Source organism: Papio anubis, chromosome 20, assembly GCF_008728515.1.
Source record: "Papio anubis isolate 15944 chromosome 20, Panubis1.0, whole genome shotgun sequence".
NCBI classification, from domain to species: Eukaryota; Metazoa; Chordata; class Mammalia; order Primates; family Cercopithecidae; genus Papio; species Papio anubis.
The window spans coordinates 14175876-14197920 of record NC_044995.1 but is presented as its reverse complement, the minus strand read 5'-3'; the positions used below and the strand labels follow the sequence as shown (position 1 = coordinate 14197920).

General features: G+C 49.9%; 1 long non-coding RNA gene across 2 annotated transcripts in view; it reads left to right on the top strand.

The window, feature by feature from the left end:
* Nucleotides 1-15933: 15933 nt before the first annotated feature.
* The window catches only part of LOC108583361, a 30259-nt gene continuing 24147 nt past the window's right edge, over nt 15934-22045 (top strand). Inside the window, exons 1-2 of one of the 2 annotated variants that reach the window (XR_001897953.1) lie at nt 15934-17632; nt 19312-19781. This is a non-coding gene — a long non-coding RNA (uncharacterized LOC108583361). Of the gene's footprint in view, nt 17633-19311; nt 19782-22045 lie in introns of those variants that run through there. The other variant, XR_004180457.1, reaches the window with a different exon arrangement.

The following is a 22045-nucleotide window of genomic DNA, read 5'->3' as shown; positions in this document are numbered from 1 at the left end:
GGACTACAGGTACCCACCACCATGCCCGGCTAATGTTTTTGTATTTTTAGTAGAGACAGGGTTTCACCGTTTTAGCCAGGATGGTCTCGATCTCCTGACCTTGTGATCCGCCTGCCTCGGCCTCCCAAAGCACTGGGATTACAGGTGTGAGCCACTGCACCTGGCCTAAGGCCAATAACTCTTAGATTTAACCTTTTGAGCCTATTTTCTAGATCTTATAGATATACTTCTTTTTTTTTTTGGTCTCCTCTGTGTTTTCAAATAGCCTGTCTTCAAGCTCATGAATTCTTTCTTCTGCTTGATCAATTCTGCTATTAAGAGACTCTGTTGCATTCTTCAACATGTCAATTGCATTTTTTCAACTCTAGAATTTCTGCTTGAGTGTTTTAAATTATTTTAATCTCTTTGTTAACATTTTAATTTTATTTATTTTATAGAGACAGAGTCTCACTCTGTTGCCCAGGCTGGTCTCAAACTCCTGAGTTGAAGTGATCTTCTGGCCTCTGTCTCCCAAAGTGTTAGGATTACAGGCACGAGCCACTGTGCCCAGCCTGTTTGTTAAATTTATCTGATAGGATTCTGAATTTCTTCTGTGTTTTGTCTTGAATTTCTTTTGAGTTTCCTCAAAACAGTTATTTTGAATTCTGTGTCTGAAAGGTCACATATTTCTGTTTCTCCAAGATTGGTTCCTGGTGTCTTATTTAGCTTGTTTAGTGAGGTCGTCTTTTCATGGATGGTGCTGATGCTTATAGGTGTTTGTTGGTGTCTGGTCACTGAAAAGTTAGGTATTTATTGTAGTCTTCATGTCGTAGTCTGGGCTTGTTTATGCCTGTCCTTCTTGGGAAGGCTTTCCAGGTATTTGAAGGCACTTGGGTCCCAAGCCTAAGAATGCTGTGGTTTTTGCAGACTTAAATAGGTACCGCCTTGGTGATCTTGGATAAGATCTGGAAGAATTTTCTGGATTACCAGGTAAAGACTCATGTTATTTTCCCTTAATTTGTCTCAAACAAATGGAATCTCTCTGTTCATGCAGAGCCATCTGGAACTGGGAATGTGGTGATGCAAGCACCCCTGTGGCCACCACCACTGGGACTGTGCTGGGCCAGACCTAAGCACTGCACTGGGTCTTGCCCAAGGCCCTTCCCTTCAGAGTGGTGAGTTCTCCCAAGCCTCAGATGTGTCTAGAAATGCTGTCTGGGAGCCAGGGATTGGAGTAAAAAACTGTGGCTGATTAGCCAGGCATGATTGTGGGTGCCTGTAATCCCAGCTACTCGGGAAGCTGAGGTAGGAGAATCGCTTGAACCCGGGAGGCAGAGGTTGCGGTGATCAGAGATCATGCCATTGCACTCCAGTCTGGGCGACAAGAATGAGATTCCATCGCAACAAACAGACAAACAAACAAACAAACACACACACAACTGTGGCTAATCTGGCACTCAAACAATGCAAAGTCCTTCAGGCTCTTCCTTCCCCTTTCTCCACCACCATCACTGTTCCACAGGGGATTCCACCCGTCCTCTGCTGATGTTCACTTAAAGCCCAGGGGCTCTTCCATCAGCTTGTGGTGAATGCTGCCAGGCCTGGGACTCACTCTTCAGGGCAGTGGGCTCCACTCTGGTCCAGGGAAGGTCCAGAAATGCTCTCCAGGAACATAGGCCTGGACTCGGGGACCCCAAGAGACTGCTTGTTACTCTAGCCCACTGCGGCTGAGCTGGTACCTGAGGCACAAGACAAAGTCCCCTTTACTTTTTCCTCTATTTTTCTCAAGTAGAAGCAGTCTCTCCCCATGGCTACCACAGCTGGGAATGCGCTGGGTCACCCCTGAAGCCAGCATGTCTCAGAGCCCAAGGCCCACTGCATACTACCTGGGTATCACTGCTGGTTATTCAGGGCCCAGGGGCTCTTTAGTCAGCAGGTGATGAGTTCTGCCAGGATCAGGTCCTTCCATTCAAGGCAGTGGGTTCCCTTTTGGCTCACGGCGTGTCTAGAGATGTCATCTGGGAGCTAGGGCCTAGAATAAGGGCCTCATGACTCTGCCCAGTTCCCTCTCCTACTGTGACTGAACTGGTATCCAAGATGCAAGACAAAGTCCTCTTTACTCTTTGCTCTTTTCTCCTTAAGCAGAAGGAGGGAGTCACTTTCATTGCTCTAGCTGCATTGCCTGGGGTTGGGGGAGGGGTGGTGAAAGCGTTCCCTTAGCCATGCCAGCTGGTGTCTCCTTTGGTTACATGCCACCCTAGTCCACTGGCTTTAAGCCCAGCCAACTAGCAGTTGCCTTTCAAGTTTACCTAGGACTCCAGAGCACATCAGCCCTCCGTGGGGAGGCTCCCTGACAAACTGAAGTTCCGACTGCTGGGATGGGTGATTCCTCTCTGGCTAGGGCTGGTCCAAATACTGCCTCTGTGTGTGGGCACTGGCTGAGCCCAGCATGGCTTTATTCTTTCCTGTGATGAGGCAGCACGGAATTTAGTGTAAGGTCCTCCAGTCGCTGCACTCATCCTTCCCAAAGTGCAGATTCTCTCTCCACGCTGCAGGGCTGCTGCGGGGTGGTGGGGGATGGGTGAGGGGTGGCGTGGCCTCTCTCTGGCCCTCTTCAGTGCCTTCTTTCTTTTTGTAAGACAGAGAGCCTCGCTCTGTCACCCAGGCTGGAGTGCAATGGTGCAATCTCAGCTCACTGCAGCCTCCACCTCCTGGGTTCAGGTGATTCTCATGCCTTAGCCTCTGGAGTAACTGGGATTACAGGAGTGCACCACCACGCCTGGCTAATTTTTTTTTGAGGCAGAGTCTCACTCTGTTGCCCAGGTTGGAGTGCAGAGGTGCGATCTTGGCTCACCACAACCTCCGCTTCCTGGGTTCAAGCGATTCTCCTGCCTCAGCCTCCTGAGTAGCTAGGATTACAGGCATGTGCCACCATGCCTGGCTATTTTTGTATTTTTAGTAGAGACAGGGTTTCATTATGTTGGCCACGGTGGTCTCAAATTTCTGACCTTGTGATTCGCTCGCCTCAGCTTTCCAAAGTGCTGGGATTATAAGCGTGAGCCACTGCGCCCGGCCTAATTTTTGTATTTTTGGTAGAGATGGAGTCTGTGTAGCCCAGGCTGGTCTCACGCTCCTGACCTCAAGTGATCCGCCTGCCTCCACCTCCCAAAGTGCTGGGATTACAGGCATGAGCCACTGCACCTGGCCCAATGCCTCTTTCAGCGATATGAAGTTAAAACCAGGTACTGTGATTGCTCCCCTGGTTTTTGGTTCTTGTGACAGTGCTTTTCTATGTGCAGATTAAAATGTGGTGTTCCAGTTGGTTGGGGGGGGTGGTGCAAATGGTATAGGTGTCTATTCTACCACCTTGCTCTGTACCCTGGGAACTATTGTTTAATGATACAAAGTTTCTGTTTGGGGTGATGAAAATTTTTTGGAAAAAGTAGTGGTGATGGTGGTTTAACTTTGTGAATATAGTTAATTCCACTTGTGTAATTAGAGACAGGGTCTCACTATGTTGCCCAGACTAGAGTCCAACTCCTGGCCTCAAGCAATCCTCCCTCCTCAGCCTCCTGAGTAGCTGGGGCTACAGGAGAACTCCATCAGGGCTCTGTAGTAAATTCCATTTAATTGTACAGTTTAAAATGATTAAAATGATACATTTTTTGATATGTATATTTTATTACAGTTTTAAATAAGTATTTGGTGAAAAAACCCCCAGCATGTGAAATACCCACCCTGGGCAGATAGTCCTCAAACTCATGTGCAGACCCATCATGACATTCTGCGCAGAGATCCAATGATTTAGACATGTGACTGACCACACAACTGCAGATGCATGAAATAAATGTACTCGCAAAGAAACGGTTGCGCTGGGCCCACAGACGGGAGGTCAGCAGCCCCCTGGAAAGGCCCTAGGCTGGGGCCCTCTGGTGGACGGTGAGGAAATTGTAGAAGAAAAAGTCATGCCAAGCGGGTTTGGTTAAAAAAAAAATCATCCTTTGTTTTTAATGTGTCTAGACAAAATTTCAACACTGTCATGTTCCATATATTTTCTTTCACAATGTTCTTTGATTCTAGCTCTTCTCTGGTGTTTTAAAACAAGCTTACACTAAACTCAGATGTTCAAAGTCTGATGCCCTGCCACTTTCTTACTTCAGTGCACATTTCTTTTTCGAGATGAAGTCTTGCTCTGTCGCCCAGGCTGGAGTGCAATGGCACGATCTTGGCTCCTGCAACCTCCGCCTCCTGGGTTCCAGCGATTCTTCTGCCTCAGCCTCCTGAGTAACTGGGATTACAGGCGGGTGCCACCACACCCAGCTAATTTTTGTATTTTTAGTAGAGACGGGGTTTTACCATGTTAGCCAGGGTGGTCTCGAACTCAGGTGATCCACCCGTCTCAGCCTCCCAAAGTCCTGGGATTACAGGCATGAGCCACTGTGCCCAGCCTCAGTGCACGTTTCTTATAATTCCTTCTAAAATCCGACCATTGTCATGGGCATGCATCAAGTCTGTGAATGCAGACCTCTGGGATATGCCCAATGGGAATATTGGGGACTCAGAGAATAGTTATTACCCAGGGTAGGAAGGCATGAGGCAGTATCAAGGGACACCTGCAGAGGGGTGGGGGTTGTGTCCCACAGATGGTGGGAGCCACGGATGGTTTCATCAGGACAGAGGCACAATAACCCCATCTTGATGGTCTCAGGGCTTAGACTCACCTGTTGCATCCAGAACCAGGCATTCAAATTAGCGCTCCACCTGCGGAGCACTGGGCAGAGATGGACAGCAACCTCCCCCTGCAGGACAGTCAGTGCAGCCTGGGTCACCTCAGCACTCCATGGGCCTTTGCCTGCAGTGTTCTGGCCAGGGAGGAGGCCAGGCCTATCCCTGTCATATCACCTAAAGGGCTGTCTGCCCCGAGGGTCTGCAGAGGAGTTGAACAGAGTGAGGGGTGTAGGAAGCAGTAGGGCCGTGTTTCTTCTTGAGCTCTGTGAACTTTTGTCTTCTTACTCCCTGAGGTCACTCCAAAATGTGGGCATCTAGACCTGAGGCAGGAGGGTAGGACTGGGCCAGCTTCTTCTTGGCATGTGACCTGTGTCATCACATGGGGGCCTGTGCTTAGGAGGGTCCTTCACTTAATATAATGCCCTTCTGTGACTGTGTTGAAACTCTTAATCCTGTCTTGAAGAAGGGTACTGCATTTTTGGGTTGCACTGAATCCCTCACATTATGTTGCTCTTCCTGGGTCAGGAGCAGGGAGAGGGAGAGGCCATGAGGTGAGGGGGAGGCTCTGGGCTAGGTGGGACCTGTGTCCCCCAGGGCTCTGTGCTGCCCCTGTCTTAGGACCTGTAGAGTGGTTTGGTCTCATCTGTTTGCTCCCGGTGTCCACTGAATGGTGAATCCTTGTATACCAGGGACTGTCCCACTATCCAGGACAAGCCTACAGTGTGTGTGCTCACTCAGTATGTATGTCAGGCTGGACAGAACCTCACTTTATCCCTGTCTGCTGTGAGAGCTGCAGGGAGGATCACCTCCTGGGAGTCTCGGTGTCTCTGTACCTGAGTGGTGGGATTAAGAGACCTCAAAGGGCCGTCTCAGAGGGGACTCAACAGTGTCGAGGCTGGAGGAGGCCTGGGCTCTGGGGCCCGAGGATGTCACACACCTCTTCAGTCTTTTGAAATGGTTTCATCTGTTATTTTGAAAATCACATAGGAGGCCGGGCGCGGTGGCTCACACCTGTAATCCCAGCACTTTGGGAGGCCAAGACGGGTGGATCACGTGGTCAGGAGATCGAGACCATCCTGGTTAACACGGTAAAACCCCATCTCTACTAAAATTACAAAAAATTAGCCAGGCGTGGTGGCAGTCGCCTGTATTCTCAGCTACTCAGGAGGGTGAGGCAGGAGAATGGCGTGAACCCAAGAGGTGGAACTTACAGTGAGCTGAGATCGCGCCACTGTACTCTGGCCTGGGCAACAGAGCAAGACTCTGTCTCAAAAAAAAAAAAAAAAAAAAAAAAAAAGTCACATAAGAAAGTGTAGCAATATAAGCATGTGTAAAATAATGTGTCAGATCCCTGACCCCACCCCACTCCAATTCCATTTCCAGGATGTAACCGCTGTTTGCAGTTGGTATGAATCTTTCAATAATACTTTCTCATTTGTCCCACTCATTGTTTATACAGTCAAACATTAATGAATTATACTATTACTTGGTAATGTTGTTTATAGTGAAGCATGTGTGGTGGACACTTCCTTTCTCTATACATGGATTTGCTCCAATTGTGTTTCTTTTTCTGTTTTAGAGGTTTCATTTTAGATTCAGGGGTACATGTACAGGTTTATTATATACATAAACTGCATGTCACAGGGGTTTGGTGTACAGATGATTTTGCCACCCAGGTATTAAGCCTAGTACCCAATAGGTGTTTTATCTGATCCTCTCCCTCCTCCTACTCTCCACCCTCAAGTAGGCCCCAGTGTTTGTTGTTCTTCTCTTTGTGTCTATGTGTTCTAATCATTTAGGTCCCACTTAAAAGTGGGAACATGTGGCCGGGCACATGACTCATACCTGTAATCCCAGCACTTTGGGAGGCTGAGGTGGGCAGATCACAAGGTCAGGAGTTTGAGACCAGCCTGGTCAGTATGGTGAAACCCCGTCTCTACTAAAAATAAAAAAGTGAGAATATGCAATATTTGGTTTTCTGTTCCTCTGTTAGTTTGCTAAGGATAATGGCCTCCAGCTCCATCCATGTTTCTGCAAAGGAAATGACCTCATTCTTTTTTATAGCTGTGTAGTATTCCATGGTGTGTAGGTACCACATTTTCTTTATCCAGTCTACCACTGATGGACATTAATGTTGATTCCATGTCTTTGCTATTGTGAATAGTGCTGCAATGAACATTCATATGCATGTAGAATGGTAGAATGGTTTATATTCCTCTGGGTATATACCCAGTAATGGGGTTGCAGGGTCAAATGGTACTTTTGTTTTTAGCTCTTTGAGGAATTCCCATACTGCTTTCCATAATCGCTAAACTAATTTACATTCTCACCAACAGTGTATAAACGTTCCCTTTTCTCTCTCTCTGTTTTTTCTTTTTTAGACAATCCTGCTCTGTTGCCCAGACTGGAGTGCAGTGGCACAGCCTCAGCTCTCTGCAACCTCCACCTCCCAGGTTCAAGTGATTCTCGTGCCTCAGCCTCCCAAGTAGCTGGGACTACAGGTGTGCACCACCACGCCTGGCTAATTTTTGTATTCTTAGTAGAGTGGAGGTTTCATCCTGTTGGGCAGGCTGGTCTTGAACTCCTGGCCTCAAGTGATCCTCCCTCTTTGGCTTCCCAAATTGCTGGGATTACAGGTGTGAGCCACTGTGACCAGCGCATACCTTTTTCTCTGCAACCTCAGCAGCATCTGTTATTTTTTGACTTTTTAATAATAGCCACTCTGGTGTGAAATGGTATCTTACTGTAGTTTTGATTTGCATCTCTCTAATAATTAGTGATGTTGAGCATTTTTTCATATGCTTGTTGGCCACATGTGTATGTTCAAGCTTTTGAAAAGCATCTGTTCGGCTGGGCGCGGTGGCTCAAGCCTGTAATCCCAGCACTTTGGGAGGCTGAGACAGGCGGATCACGAGGTCAGGAGATCAAGACCATCCTGGCTAACACGGTGAAACCCCGTCTCTACTAAAAAAATACAAAAAACTAGGCAGGCGCCTGTGGTCCCAGCTACTCCGGAGGCTGAGGCAGCGTAAACCCGGGAGGCGGAGCTTGCAGTAAGCTGAGATCCAGCCACTGCCCTCCAGCCCGGGCGACAGAGCGAGTCTCCTTCTCAAAAAAAAAAAAAAAAAAAAAAAAAAAAAAAAAAAAAAAGAAAAGCATCTGTTCATGTTCTTTGCCCCAGTTGTGTTTTTTAATTGGTTTTTCCTTATTTATTTTGTTGCATGGCTACACTGTGATGCTTTATCCACTTGCCTATTGGATTTGACGCTGTGTCCCACTCTTCATGTTGAGAAGACATTCTGCAGTGACTATCCTCATACACATATCTTTTACCCACGTGGAGTATTAATCCAGGAACTCATTTATTCAGCTCTTATAAAGTGCCTTGTGCCAGGCTGTGGGCAGGTCAAGGGCTTTAACAGAGACAGGGCAGGCACAGTCCTGCCTTCTTAGAGCTCACCCTCAGTGGGGCTCTCAGAAGTAGGACAGTGGTCAAAGCGTATGCACACTGAACACAATGAGGCCAGGGCCGGGTGTGGTGGCTGAGCTCAAACCTGCAATTCCAGAGCTTTGGGAGGCCAAGGCAGGAGGTTGCTTGAGGCTAGGAGTTCAAGGCTGCCGTGAGCTATGATCATGCCACTGTACTCCTGCCTGGGCAACAGAGTGAGACTCCATCTCAAAAACCCCCACAAACACCCCCCCAAAAAAAAATCATGGGCCAACGTTGTTGTAAGTACTGCGATGTCATCAGGAATATATGAAAATGTCCATCTCCAATATCCCTATGTTTCTTGGAATAATGATTAGAGTAGAAAGTGCCTGTATTCCTGTGCCTACCTCTGCCCACACACCGTCTTCACTTGCACTTAGTCATCTACCACTTACCCTTTCACTAAGTGCTGTTGATTATGTCCCTGTGGTGGACCAGATGCCAGGAGCCCTGAGATGTCCTGAGCAGCTCCCTCTGCTGGTCCTTCTAAGAGTTCTGGTCTACAGGTGACACACCTGAGCACAGGTGACCCCTGCAGAACCTGTGATTACCACTGAAGGCTGACAGTGAGTGATGGGTGTTCCAGGAGGGGCTGTCACCTCCATGTACAGGGTGGGGGAAGGTGGAAGGGAGCAAGTGGCTGATGACTTTGGCTGTAAAGCAGGTGGACAGGCTGATGTGGGCTCCTGGGAAAGGATGGAGAGGGGAGGGGAGAGGAGGGGAGGGAAGGGAAGGGAAGGGAAGCGGAGGGAAAGGAAGGGAAAGGAAAGGAAGAGAACGATACAGAGGTTGGAACTTGCCTTCATGGACCAAGAACAGCAGTGAGGCCATCCAGGCTGCAGCTGGGGAGGGAAGACATGGGGAGTAGTGGGTCAAGGGAGAAGCAGACAGTAATTGACCTTGGGGGCTGAGCGTGAACAGAGGTGTGTTATGTGTATCTGTCCCCGCCATTGATATGAGGAGGGGTGGGGATGTGGGTGACACCTGGGTCAGTGGGATTTCCTAGCGTCTGCTGTTCCCCAAAGCCTCTCCATGTAGAGGGTCAGTATAGATCTGATGCTGTGTCTGGGGGAAGCGGCTGGTGGTCCGAGGCAGCCTGTGGTGCTTACTGTCCCTAGGGATGAGAGGAAAGAGATGAGGAAGCCTCTTTACAGTGAAGCCTCAGGTGTGTGAAGCCACAGGTGTCTCACATGTGCCTTGGGTGACAGTTTCAGGGTTCAGGTGGTTGTTATTGTTATGATGTTTGCCTGACAAGGACCCAGGTATCCAGGGATCCAGAGCACAAGGCCCTGGTGAGGGGAGGGTCAGATGAGGCTGAGCAGGTTCAAGTGGTCAGAGTGGGAGGGACTCCTGGAGAGACTGAACCTCAACTCTTCCTGTCAGGAGCTGTGACTGTGTCCAGGAGAGATGACAGGCGTGACCCAGGACATTGAGTGAGTCATTGAGACATTGGATATGAGGGCAGGGTAGAGAGGACCCTGGTGACTGCTCAGATGTGGGATGTGAGCAGGGCTCTGACCCATGCAAGTTACAGGATCCCCCCACCCCCAGCCCACAGACAACCCTTACACTGGGGATTCTGAGTGCTGTGTGTGCCCAACAGGGACACTGGATTGGCTGGACCTGAGTCCCTGTAAGGGCAGGGATGGGCTGTAAGACCAGAGTCTTCTCTGTGGGTGTGATGTGAGCAGGAATGAGCAAGATGGGGGTGATAAGGCTTGGCCTGGGGGAGCTGGTAGAGGAGCCCTGGGGCTTGGATCAGCTCAACTTCCCAGTGGCTCAGCTGGGGCTGGAGGAGCAGGATGCTGTACTCGGGGTGCTCCAGGCTGGGTGATGTGTGAGGTCAAATGTTAATCATGAAAAGTTCCCCCCTTTTGTAGGCAGACAGTGGCCTGAGGGTCAGTTGCAGGAAGATGCATCATGAGGCAGGAGCAGGCACTCATCCTTCCAGAGACCACACCCTGGGTGCAGCACTCAGCCCTGCAGGGAGTGGCAACAGATGTGCCTACAACCCTAATGTCCAGGCACATGCAACAAATGTTTCTCCCTCATTGCATCTTTCTCATGTGGAATAGAATGGGCAGTGATATGGTTTGGCTGTGTTCCCACCCAAATCTCATCTTGAATTGTAATTGCCATAATCCCCACATGTTGTGGAAGGGACCTGGTGGGAGGTAATTGAATCATGGGGGTGGTTTCCCCCATGCTATTATCGTGATAGTAAGTACTCATGAGATCTGATGGTTTTATAAAGGGCCTCCCCCTTTGCTTGGCTCTCATTCTTCTCATTGATGCTGCCATTTGAAGGACATGTTTGCTTCCCCTTCTGCCATGATTGTAAGTTTCCTGAGGCCTTCCCAGCCATGCTGAATGTGAGTCAGTTAAACCTCTTTCCTTTATAAATTACCCAGTCTCCAGCAGTTCTTTATAGAAGCTTGAGAACGGACTAATACAGGCAGCTTTTCCCAAAGTCTCTTCCCATCCTTGTGCTGCCTGCTGTGGTGCCTGGGAATGAGGGCCCTGGGTCACTGTCCAGGGTGCTGATGTCCATGAACTGTTGAAGAGCTGGTGAGTTGTGATCTCCCACTTACTTCTGCTTTCTTTTATTCTTAACAACTGAGCATGTCACCAAAGAGAAGATAGAGAGATACTAAGGGCATGAAGAGCCCTCTGTCTGTCTCTCTCTCAGGACCTGGAGGGTGCTGGGGACATCACTACAGGAACTGACACCAAAGTTAGGATGACCCCATCCAGATACACATGTGTAGTTTGTAATGAATGATGATGAGAAAATGGCCTTGAAAGGAGTGATGAACAGCACAAGAGCCTCTCAAAGATGTGCACATCCTCATCTCCATATCTGTGAATAAGTCTCATGGTAAAAGACACTTTACAGATTAAAGGAAAGTTCATGAGATGGGAAGTGATATGGTTTGGCTGTGTCCCCACCCAAATCTCACCTTGAATTCCCATGTATTGTGGGAGGGGCCTGGTGGGAGGTAATTGAATCATGGGGGCAGGTCTTTCCCATGCTGTTCTTGTGATGGTGAGTGGGTCTCAGGAGATCTGATAGTTTTATAAGGGGGAGTTTCCCTGTACAAGCTCTCTTTTTGACTGCTGCCATCCATGTAAGACATGACTTGCTCCTCCTTCCCTTCTGCCATGATTTTGAGGCCTCCCTACCCATGTGGAACTGTAAGTGCATTAAACCTCTTTCTTTTGTAAATTGCCCAGTCTCAGGTATGTCTTTATCAGCAGCATGAAAACAGACTAATACAGTAAATTGGTACCAGTAGAGTGGGGTGCTGCTGAAAAGATACCCCAAAATGTTGATAGCAAAATGGACAATAAAGTCCAGGCTGAGGTGGTCTCAGATGGAAGTGAGGAACTTGTCAGGAACTAGAGCAAAGGTGACTCTTGTTATGTTTTAGCAAAGAGACTGGTGGCATTTTGCCCCAGCCCTAGAGATCTGTGGAACTTTGAGCTTGAGAGAGATGATTTAGGGTATCTGGTGGAAGAAATTTCTTTCTTTCTCTCTCTTTCTCTCTCTCTCTCTCTTTCTCTCTTTCTCTCTTTCTTTCTTTCTTTTTCTTTCTTTCTTTCCTCCCTTTCTTTCTTTCTCCCTTTCTCCCTCTCTTTCTCTCTTTCTTTCTTTCTTGACACAGTTTCACTCTTGTTGCCCAGGCTGGAGTGCAATGGCACAACCTCAGCTCACTGCAACCTCTGCCTCCTGAGTTCAAGTGTTTCTCCTGCCTCAGCCTCCTGAGTAGCTGGGATGACAGGCTTGTGCCACCACATCTGGCTAATTTTGTAGTTTTAGTAGAGATGGGGTTTCTCCATGTTGGTCAGGCTGGTCTTGAACTCCCAACCTCAGGCAATCTGGCCACCTTGGCTTCCCAAAGTGCTGGGATTACAGGCATGAGCCAACGTGCCCAGCCCTCTGGTGGAAGAAATTTCTAAGCAGCAAAGCATTCAAGAGATGACTTGGGTGCTGTTAAAGGCATTCAGTTTTATAAGGGAAGCAGAGCATAAAAGTTTGGAAAATTTGCAGCCTGATGATGCAATAGAAAAGAAAATCCCATTTTTTTGAGGAGAAATTCAAACTGTCTGCAGAAATTTGCATAAGTAATGAGGAGCTGAATGTTAATCCCCAAGACAATGGGGAAAGTGTCTTCAGGGCACATCAGAGGTCTTCATGGCAGCCCCTCCCATCACAGGCCCAAGAGGCCTAGGGGGAAAAAGTGGTTTCGTGGGTTGGGCCCAAGTTCTCTGTGTTGTGTGCACTCTAGAGTCTTGGTGCCCTGCATCCCATCTGCTCCAGCTGTGGCTGAAAGGGGCCAACATAGAGCTTGGGCCATGGCTTCAGAGGGTGCAAGCCCCAAGCTTTGGCAGCTTCCATGTGGTGTTGAGCCTATGGGTGTACATAAGTCAAGAATTGGGGTTTCAGAACCTCCAAGTAGATTTCAGAAGATGTATGGAAACACCTGGATGCTCAGACAGGAGTTTGCTACAGGGGCAGGGCCCTTATGGAGAACCTCTTCTAGGGCAGTGCAGAAGATAAATGTGGGGTTGGAGCCCCCACACAGAGCCCCTACTGGGGCACTACCTAGTGGAGCTGTGAGAAGAGGGCTACCATCCTCCAGACCCCAGAATGGTGTATCTACTGACAGCTTGTACCATGTGCCTGGAAAAGCTGCAGACACACTCAATGCCAACTCATGAAAGTAGCCAGGAGGGAGGCTGTATCTTGCAAAGCCACAGGGGTGGAGCTGCCCAAGACCATAGGAACTCACCTCTTGCATCAGTGTGACCTGGATGTGATACATGGAGTCAAAGGACATCATTTTGGAGCTTTAAGATTTGACTGCACCACTGGATTTCAGACTAGCATGGGGCCTATGACCTCTTCGTTTTGGCTAATTTCTCCCATTTGGAATGGTTGTAATTACCCAATGTGTGTACTCCCCTTTGTATCTAAGAAGTAACTAACTTGCTTTTGATTTTACAGGCTCATAGGCAGAAGGGACTTGCCTTGTCTCAGATGAGACTTTGAGCTGTGGACTTTTGAGTTAATGCTGAAATGAGTTAAGACTTTGGGGGACTGTTGGGAAGGCATGATTGGTTTTGCAATGTGAGAACAGGAGATTTGGGAGGGGCTGGGGTGGAATAACATGGTTTAGCTGTGTCCCAACCCAAATCTCATCTTGAATTACCACATGTTGTGGGAGGAGCCTGGTGGGAGGTAATTGAATCATGGGGGCAGGTCTTTCCCATGCTGTTCTTGTGATGGTGAGTGGGTCTCATGAGATCTGATGGTTTTATAAGAGAAAGTTTCCCTGAACAAGCTCTCTCTTTTTGCCTGCTGCCGTCTATGTAAGACATGACTTGGTCCTCCACCTTCTGCCATGATTGTGAGGCCTCCCCAGCCATGTGAAACTGTAAGTCCATTAAGCCTCTTTCTTTTGTAAATTGCCCAGTCTCAGGTATGTCTTTATCAGCAGCATGAAAATGGACTAATACAGGGAGATTATTGTGGTTTATCCAAGCTGCATCCAAAATAACCACAAGGCCCCTTTCTTATAAGTAAGAGAGGGAGGCAGGAGTGGGTGGAGATGTGGAGACAGAAGCAGAGGACAGAGTGGTTTCAAGATGCTGGGCTGCTGTCTTTGAAGATGGAGAAAAAGGACACAACCAAAGATGTAGGCAGCCTCTAGGAGGTGGAAAAGGAGAGGAAATGGATTCTGACCTGGGGCTTCCAGAAGGCACACAGCCATGAGGGCCCCTTGTCACTAAGCTTGTAGTAACTTATCACAGCATCAACAAGAAACTAAAGAGGTGTCACCTTTCCTCATCTGATGGTGTGTGCAGGTGGGATCAGGGGTCATTTAGAGTTAAATCCTGATGTAAATTCTGATGTAAATTAACCCATTACTAGTTGTTTTCTTACCTCTCATCTCAAGATGAAGAACCTGTGGCAGTGGCAGAACACCCTTGGGAACCGTGGTTCTGTGCTTTAGTGCAGGGACTGGCTTGTTTGTGGGAAGGGGCCGCCTGGTCCAAGTAAACTTACATGAGATTGTCACCCTTCCAGGGGCCCTCAGGGAAGGGCTGAGAACCACTGGCCCAGGTGTGTGGAGGAGCTGCAGGTGAGGCAGGGCTGGAGGGGTCTGCGGGGCCAGGTAGAGGAGCAAACAGGTTGTCCCATCCCCATGGGAGCCTGCATGAGCTTTAGGCTGGGGAGCCCTGCTCCTCTGACCTGGACGCTCCTGTGTGGAGAGGAGGCTTGCTCAGTGAGATCCACGCCAGGGGGTAAATTGGGAACTGATGGGAAGTGAGTGGCTAGAGTCCTGGGTAGTGCCTGGGAGGACCGTGCTCGAGGACTGAATTCTTGGTCTGTCCCCACCTTGGTTACTCTGACAGCCCCTCTCTGTGTCCCACCAGAGTCAAGATGTCCTGAGCAGTAGCCACTGGGACAGAGAACCTGGTGGCCAGGGCTAAGTATCCAGGATCCTGGATTTGGGAACAGGCAAGCTCATTTGCAGAGGACAGTGATAGATGGGCCACCAGGGCCTGGGTGAAGAGGGCAGGAGGGCTCAGGACACTGGAGGCTATGTGGGGGTCACACCCATGATCTGCACCACCTATGGACGCTCCTGCATTGCTCACCTTTGTGTGGACGTCAGATGGCCCCAACTTCCGCGCTCCTGAGACACCTCGTGCATTCACAGAGGGAGCCAGGCTGGGGCTGTGCATGGCCTTGGTCCCTGGGGCAATGTGAGGACAGCTGAGCGCTCGGTTGGCTGGGCAGGGCTCCTGTGAATCCCACCCTTTCCTGTGTAGGGTCCACTCCAGCCTGAGTCCCAACCCCCTACTCATGTCTCCCAGGGAAGAAAGACTGGGGTTGAGATAAGGTGGAGATATTTTCCCTGTGTGACCCGGGAGAGAATGGACATGGAGTTTCAGGTGAGTTTCTGCTAAGTTCCCATGAGCAGAAAAAGAGCCAAGGAGAGGAAGGGTCCTCTTTATTCTTATCCTTTCCGGGTGACCCTGAGTGGGCCACAGGCCCATTCACTTTCCCTGCAAAAGCCCCCGCTTCCTGTGGTGATGAGAGGCCTTTGTCTTGGCCCACCCAGAGCCTAGGGCAGCCTGTCAGGGTCTCCAGATATTCAGTAGGGACCCTCATCCCTCCCTGTCCCCAGGCCTGTGTCTCCTCAGGATTCAGAGCTGGTTCTCCGTCTCAGGCTCCATGTCCTTCCCCATCCCCAGGGCTGGGGGTCGGGGACGCCACATTGACCCACAGGAGCAGCTCCCAGAGGAACCTAAGAAACCACATCTGCTTTGTGGTTGACCCAGCAGTAAATATGTGTGTCATGGTTTAACGAGTCCTGAAAAAAAAAAACCAAAAACAAAAAAACCCAGAAGAGGCCTTGACCCCTGTGGCCTTCTCAGAACAGAGTCTGGTGTCTCCCAGGCTCTGGGCCCACCCAGGGCTGCTCTGGGACTGAACCTGGCTGTGGTTCAGGGGGTTCCTGTTCCCAGGCCCCTTCCTCATCTGATCACCATCCCCTGTTCCTGTTTGCAGTTTCCTGAATCTCAGAGCTCAGCCAGGTGTGGGTGGGGGCAGATCCTGGGTCCCCCTGGGGCCTGCGGGACCAGAACATCTGTGACCCACACTTACCTCATAGACGACAGTGGCTGTCCTGGGGCTGGGTAGTGGGGGCCTGGGCAGGGGAGAGAGGGCATGTCAGGGGACAGGGAGGGAGGGTCATGGAGGCCCAGCCTGGAAGGTTCCTGTCTCTGATTGGCCAGGACTTACTTCCCTGGGTCTACTTCTGGTCATTTCCCCTCAGGAGTGACCAGCTCTGCCCCTGAGCTCAGCCTCCCAGTGTGGACACAGCACCCTGACCCCTATCCTGGCTGGGCCCACCCTGTACCCTTGTTAATGTGGGCCCCTGACTGATGCTCCCAGTGTCCGCTCTGCACCTACTGGGCTCCAGGGGTCTTCTCAGGCAATGGAGGGTCCCGGGGTGGGGTCAGCACAGGGCGTGGGTGGTCCTGGCCCTGTAGGGAAGCCTGGATCCTGGCCGGAGGCACTCACTTTGACCTGACTGTTCTGGGGAAAGGTGGGTTTGTGCTATGCTGTGGGGTTGATGGTCCCTCTACCCTGAACCTGCACTGCTGGGACCCCAGTAGAAAGGGGCTGGGGAGGGGATGGGCTTACAGGGTAGGTGGAGCTGTTTGAGGGACCATGGCCTGGGGGACAGAGACACGAGTCAGTAGCAGGGTGGGAGGAGAGCCTGGGCCCCTCACGGAGGAGGGTGTTGGGGTCCTGAACTCCCAGAGAATCAGGGAGAAGGGGCTTCTTACCAGGAGAGACCGTCCAGCCATTTTAGGGGCCAAGTGAGCAAGTGAGTTTGCAGAGGTGGCCCATGACCAAGAACCCACAGGTCAGGGCTGACCTGGCCAGTCGGGGTTCCCTGCAATGATGTTTTATGAGACTCCTTGAAGCCCCATGGAAAGGATCAGAGGACGTCAGAGGGTGACTGGCAGGAGTGGACACTGTGGGCCAGGCTTAGGGGTTCCTAGCCACACCCAGGCTGAAGGGACACCGGGGAGCTGCTCTCTAAAGGCCACTGGCCCTAGGAAAGGTCAGGCTTACTTGTGAGGAGTGCAAGATTAAAAGCCAAACTTTGGAGTTAGAACAGGGGATGAAGAGGGGACCCTGTTTCCAAAGAGGGGCATGGGGATCTCCTTTCTCCATGGGTTCTGTAGCAGGAGCTGAGCCAGGTAAGGGGGTTGAAGACCTTACAAAGCCACATCTGTCCTGACCAGAGGGGAAGGACCCTCAGGTTGATGCTGGGCTGGGAGAACATTGACCCAGGGATGCAGGAAAGGAACTGAGGGCCCAGGGAAGGAACCAGATCGTGGGGGTTTGCTGAGAGGAAGGGTTAAGGCCCCAGAGGGGAAGCAGGGCCAGGCACAGGTTCAGGACACTGAGGGGACCGCAAGTGTCTTGGATTCTCCCGGAACTCAGTGTCCCTGCTGTGGCCAGACCCTGCACTCAGGGCTGGTGATGCTGAAATGGGACAATAGCCTTGTCTTCTCTCTCTACCTCTTAGCAAGAGACATAAAGGACATTCCAGAACATGCCATCCTGGAGCCCAGATTCTCTTGTCTCACAGCTCAGGGGCTGCAGGAACTGCATTAGCCATGGGGGCACTGACCCCACCCAGCATGTCCAAGCTGTTACACCCTTCACTGTGTGACTATGCCCAGGACTCCCCCTCAGACCCCGAGCCTGCAAATCCCTCCTCACTTGGTGGGTGGATTCAATGAACAGCAAGAGGTACCGGGTACTGAGCACCCCCTCCCCCACTCCCTTCCTCCAGGCAGCTGTGGCTTTGCTGTGTGAGGGAACTAGGACCACATCCAGAGGTGAGACCTTAACCGGGCTGAATTCACAGAGGAGGAAGCTGTTGAGGAAGCAGCCCAGGGTCAGCAGCTGGTGAGGGAGGAGCTGTGGAATGAGAGGGAAGGATCTCTTGGGGAGGGCTCAGAGAGCCTAGCCCTGAATACTGGGTGGGGTCTTCTTCCTCCTGGCCTGGGGTCAGACTGGGAGGTGGGAGGGAGGCTGGGGAAAAGCTGTAGTAACTTCCAGTCCTGGCGAGGAGCAGGAAACATGCCAGAGCAGCCACCGGTGCCACGCCAACCAGAACCCTGGTCACAATGCCAGCGATGGCCCCCACAGGAAGGCCTGGGGCATTTTTTTCTGCAGAAAGGGGAAGGCAAAGGGGATGAAGCCCAAGTCTGTTCCAGGGGGAACCATGAGGGGCCTTGCAGGGCAGGGGCTTGAGTGTGGTCTCTTGTGATGTCTTCATAGCTGACTCCCTTGCTCTCTGCGGTTTTCAAGCCTGAGACATTTTCTGTGTCTCAGGCTTGAAATACTGGGATGCACCGACTCCTACATTCTCCCCCAGGTGCCTGCACCTCGCCCTGCTCCTGTGCCTTTAAATCCCCTTCTTCCTCTCACTTCACACTTCTTCCCTCTGTCTTTTTTTTTCTTTTTTCTTTTTCTTTCTTTTTTGAGACGGAGTCTTGCTCTGTCGCCAGACTGGAGTGCAGTGGTGTGATCTCGGCTCACTACAACCTCCACCTCCCAGGTTCAAGTGATTCTCCTGCCTCAGCCTCCTGAGTAGCTGGGATTACAGGTGTGTGCCACCATGCCAGGCTAATTTTTGTATTTTAAGTAGAGACGGGGTTTCACCATGTTGGCCAGGATGATCTCGATCTCTTGACCTCTTGATCCACCCACCTCGGCCTTCTAAAGTGCTGAGATTACAGGTGTGAGTCACCCCACCTGGCGTTTTCTTTTTTTTTTTTTAGACAGAGTCTCGTCCAGGCTGGAGTAGAGTGGTGCGATCTCCTGCTCACTGAAACCTCCATCTCCTGAGTTCAAACGGTTCTCCTGTCTCAGCCTCCCTCATAATTGGGAGTACAGGCATGTGCCACCATGCCAGGCTAATTTTTGTATTTTTAGTACAGACGGAGTTTCACCATGTTGGCCAGGCTCTTCTCGAATTCCTGACCTCAGGCGATCTGTCTACCTCGGCCTCCCAAAGTGCTGGGATTACAGGCGTGAGCCACAGTGCCCGGTCTTCCCTCTGTTTCTTTTTTTCCATTCCATGATTGTCATACAGAGCTAGCCCTTGCTGTCCACTCAATGCTGATGAGTGGGGATGATGCTCTTTGACTGTTTTCAGGGGCCTTCCATGTGCAAGGCCCAGTGGGCACCAACCTACGTACAGCTCATCTCATCCTCGCATCACCTTGAGGGAAGGGGCATCACCCCCAGCTGCAGAGTTAGCATCTGAGACTTACAGTGCCTCAGTAAGTCAAGGAAGGTGACAGAACTCGTACATGATACAACCAAATTTTAACCAAGGTCTCCTTGACTTAGCTAATAACAAAGTTCATAAAAAAAGTAATACTAGTTGATAGCACTGATTGAGCCCTGGCTCTGTGCACTAGTCTGTTAAGGGCTTTAATTACATTAATCATTGAATAAACATCCTCACAACCACCCTGAGATCCAAGTGTTTGTTAAAATTCTACAGGTGAGGAAACTGAGGCCTAGGAAGTTGAGTGTCTTGCTTAAGGTCAAACACCTGGAATGTTTCTGGCGCTGACTGTCAGGCCTCTGAGCCCAAGCTAAGCCATCATAACCCCTGTGACCTGCACATATACATCCAGATGGCCTGGAACAACTGAAGAACCACTAAAGAAGTGAAAAAGCCAATTCCTGCCTTAATTGATGACATTCCACCATTGTGATTTGTTCCTGCCCCACCCTAACTAATCAATTGGCCTTGTGACATTCCCCCTACTGGACAATGAGTCTCATGATCTCTCCACCATGCACCTTGTGACCCTGCCCCTGCCCACAAGAGAAAACCACCTTTAACTGTAATTTTCCACTACCTACCCAAATCCTGTAAAACTGCCCCACCCCTATCTCCCTTTGCTGACTCCTTTTTTGGATTGAGCCCACTTGCACCCAAGTGAATAAACAGCCTCACTGCTCACACAAAGCCTGTTTGGTGGTCTCTTCACGCGGACACGCATAACACTGACCCTGATAGTTGACACAAGAGATTTAGTTCCAGGTAAAAACTGATGAGTTCTCCTTTTGCTCCTCATTCCTCAGATCAGACTCTCCGCCCCTGCACTGTAGATGCCCAGATGAAGGGAGATGAACCCATGACTGGTCTCAGGTCTGCAGATGCCTAATAACAAGCAGCCTCATACAGCCCCGGTGGAGGAGAGGAGGGGGCTGTGGCTGCAGACAGACCTCGCCTGACTAATCTGCCAGCTATGGACTGTGTTGTTATAGGAGTTATTAAGAAATTATTTTAGGGAGATAGAGAGGAAAGGGGGTCCTTGGGAAGTTTTTCTTTTTCTTTTTTTTGAGACAGAGTGTTGCTCTGTTGCCCAGTCTGGAGTGCAGTGGCATGGTTTCAGCTCACTGCAACCTGTCTCCCAGGTTCAAGTGATTCTCCTGCCCAGCCTCCTGAGTAGCTGGGATTACAGGCACACACCACGACACCCGGTTAATTTTTGTATGTTTAGTAGAGACGGAGTTTCACCATGTTGGCCAGGCTAGTCTCCAACTCTTGATGTCAGGTGATCCACCCACCTTGGCCTCCCAAAGTGTTGGGATTGCAGGCGTGAGCCACCGCCCGGCCAGTTTTTGTTTCTTTTAAAGCAGTTCCAGAAATGTTTCTTGTCTAGCAGAAAAGCCTCAGCTTTTAGAGACTGGCTGGCAAGCTTTGATATGCAAATGAAGGCCATTGGAAACTGGGTCCACCCAAATATGGTGATTCCCGCCCTCTTCTTGCCCTTGCTGCCATATGTGCCTGGCAACATGGCCGCGCCCACATATCCCCATGTGTAGAACGTCAAGGCACCCTGCATTTGTATATTAAAAGACTAGGGTGGGAGGGCCAGTTTCTTCTCAGGCTACATGAGTGACATGCCTGGTCAAACCAATGATCTGAGCCCTATGCAAATCAGATACCACCTCCTCTGGCCTCCTCATATAACTGGCTGTTTTCTGCTATACTTGGGGTTTCCTCTCTTTGCTTGGAACCCCCCTCCCTCTGTCCCTGTATGGGGGAACTTTTTCCTTCTTTTTTGGCCTATTAAACTCTTTGCTCCACGTGTTCTGTGTTGTTTTATCTAAATTGGCATAAGACCAAGGATCCTGGTATTGCTCCAGTCACCAGAGCCATATCATTGTGACCCTAGTCAGTGACTGTCTCCCTGGGCCTCAGTTTCCTTTCAATAAATAAGATAAATGTTATTTGGCTACAAGGTTGTTTATGAATTAACCTCAAAATGTTTACAATTACTTGACCTCAGCTGTGCATAGGGCAGCTGCCCAGATGAACAACATGTATGTGTTTGCAATGCTTGTTCCCTGGTGCCATAAAGAAATACCACTTGAACATAAATTTAATTTTCTCAGCAAGGCCATTTTTATATTTTCTGCAGAAAGGGTACACTCGCCAGCAGTTTTGCCACGAGAGTACACCGAACAAGGGAGACAGGGTCATTTATAATCTGATGTGTCTACCTTACTGCTGTGTCTGGTTTCCATTGGCTGGAATGGGACCTCCCATTCTGTGTCTGTCCTGATTGGCTAGCAACTTATAACTTTTTAAAAGAGGCAAAGGCAGAGAACAAAGCAAGGAAGAAGTAACTTGTGGAATGCTGAGAAAGGTAAAAACATCTTCAAATAAGGAAGAGGAACAGGCTATGACCTAATGCTTGCTTGGACCAGTATAAGCATGCCAGGGCAAATATTCAGTCTAAATTGTGGGAGCTAAGAACATAACATACATTGATTTTTTTTTTTTTTTTTACAGCTAGCAGATATTTAAGAATATTAGCACACGTCTTTGAGTAAATTTTGCTTCTAAGAAAAGTTGCTATTTATTCCTGATTAGACAGGGAGGAAAGTCTTTGAAGAGGAACCTCTACTTTACTTTTTACATATGCTTATTTGCCTCTAAGAGAAAGGGCCCTGGACCTGATTTCAGGTGGAGAAGGAGCTGCTGGGCATATCCTCTCTTCTTTGTTCCTCTCCCTAGGGACACTGAACTTCCAATGGAGTCACCTAAGTCCCCCAGGGCAATGGACTCATACATGCTGAGTCTCAGGTGAAGGTTGAGGCTCTGTCCTTGCCCAGATGAGGGCCTGGGGGCTGAGCCCTGACTAGTGACCAGCTCCAGGAGCCACTGCCTGGACAGCTGGTAAATTGTTGCTCCCAGTCAGCCCTGCCCAGGAGGC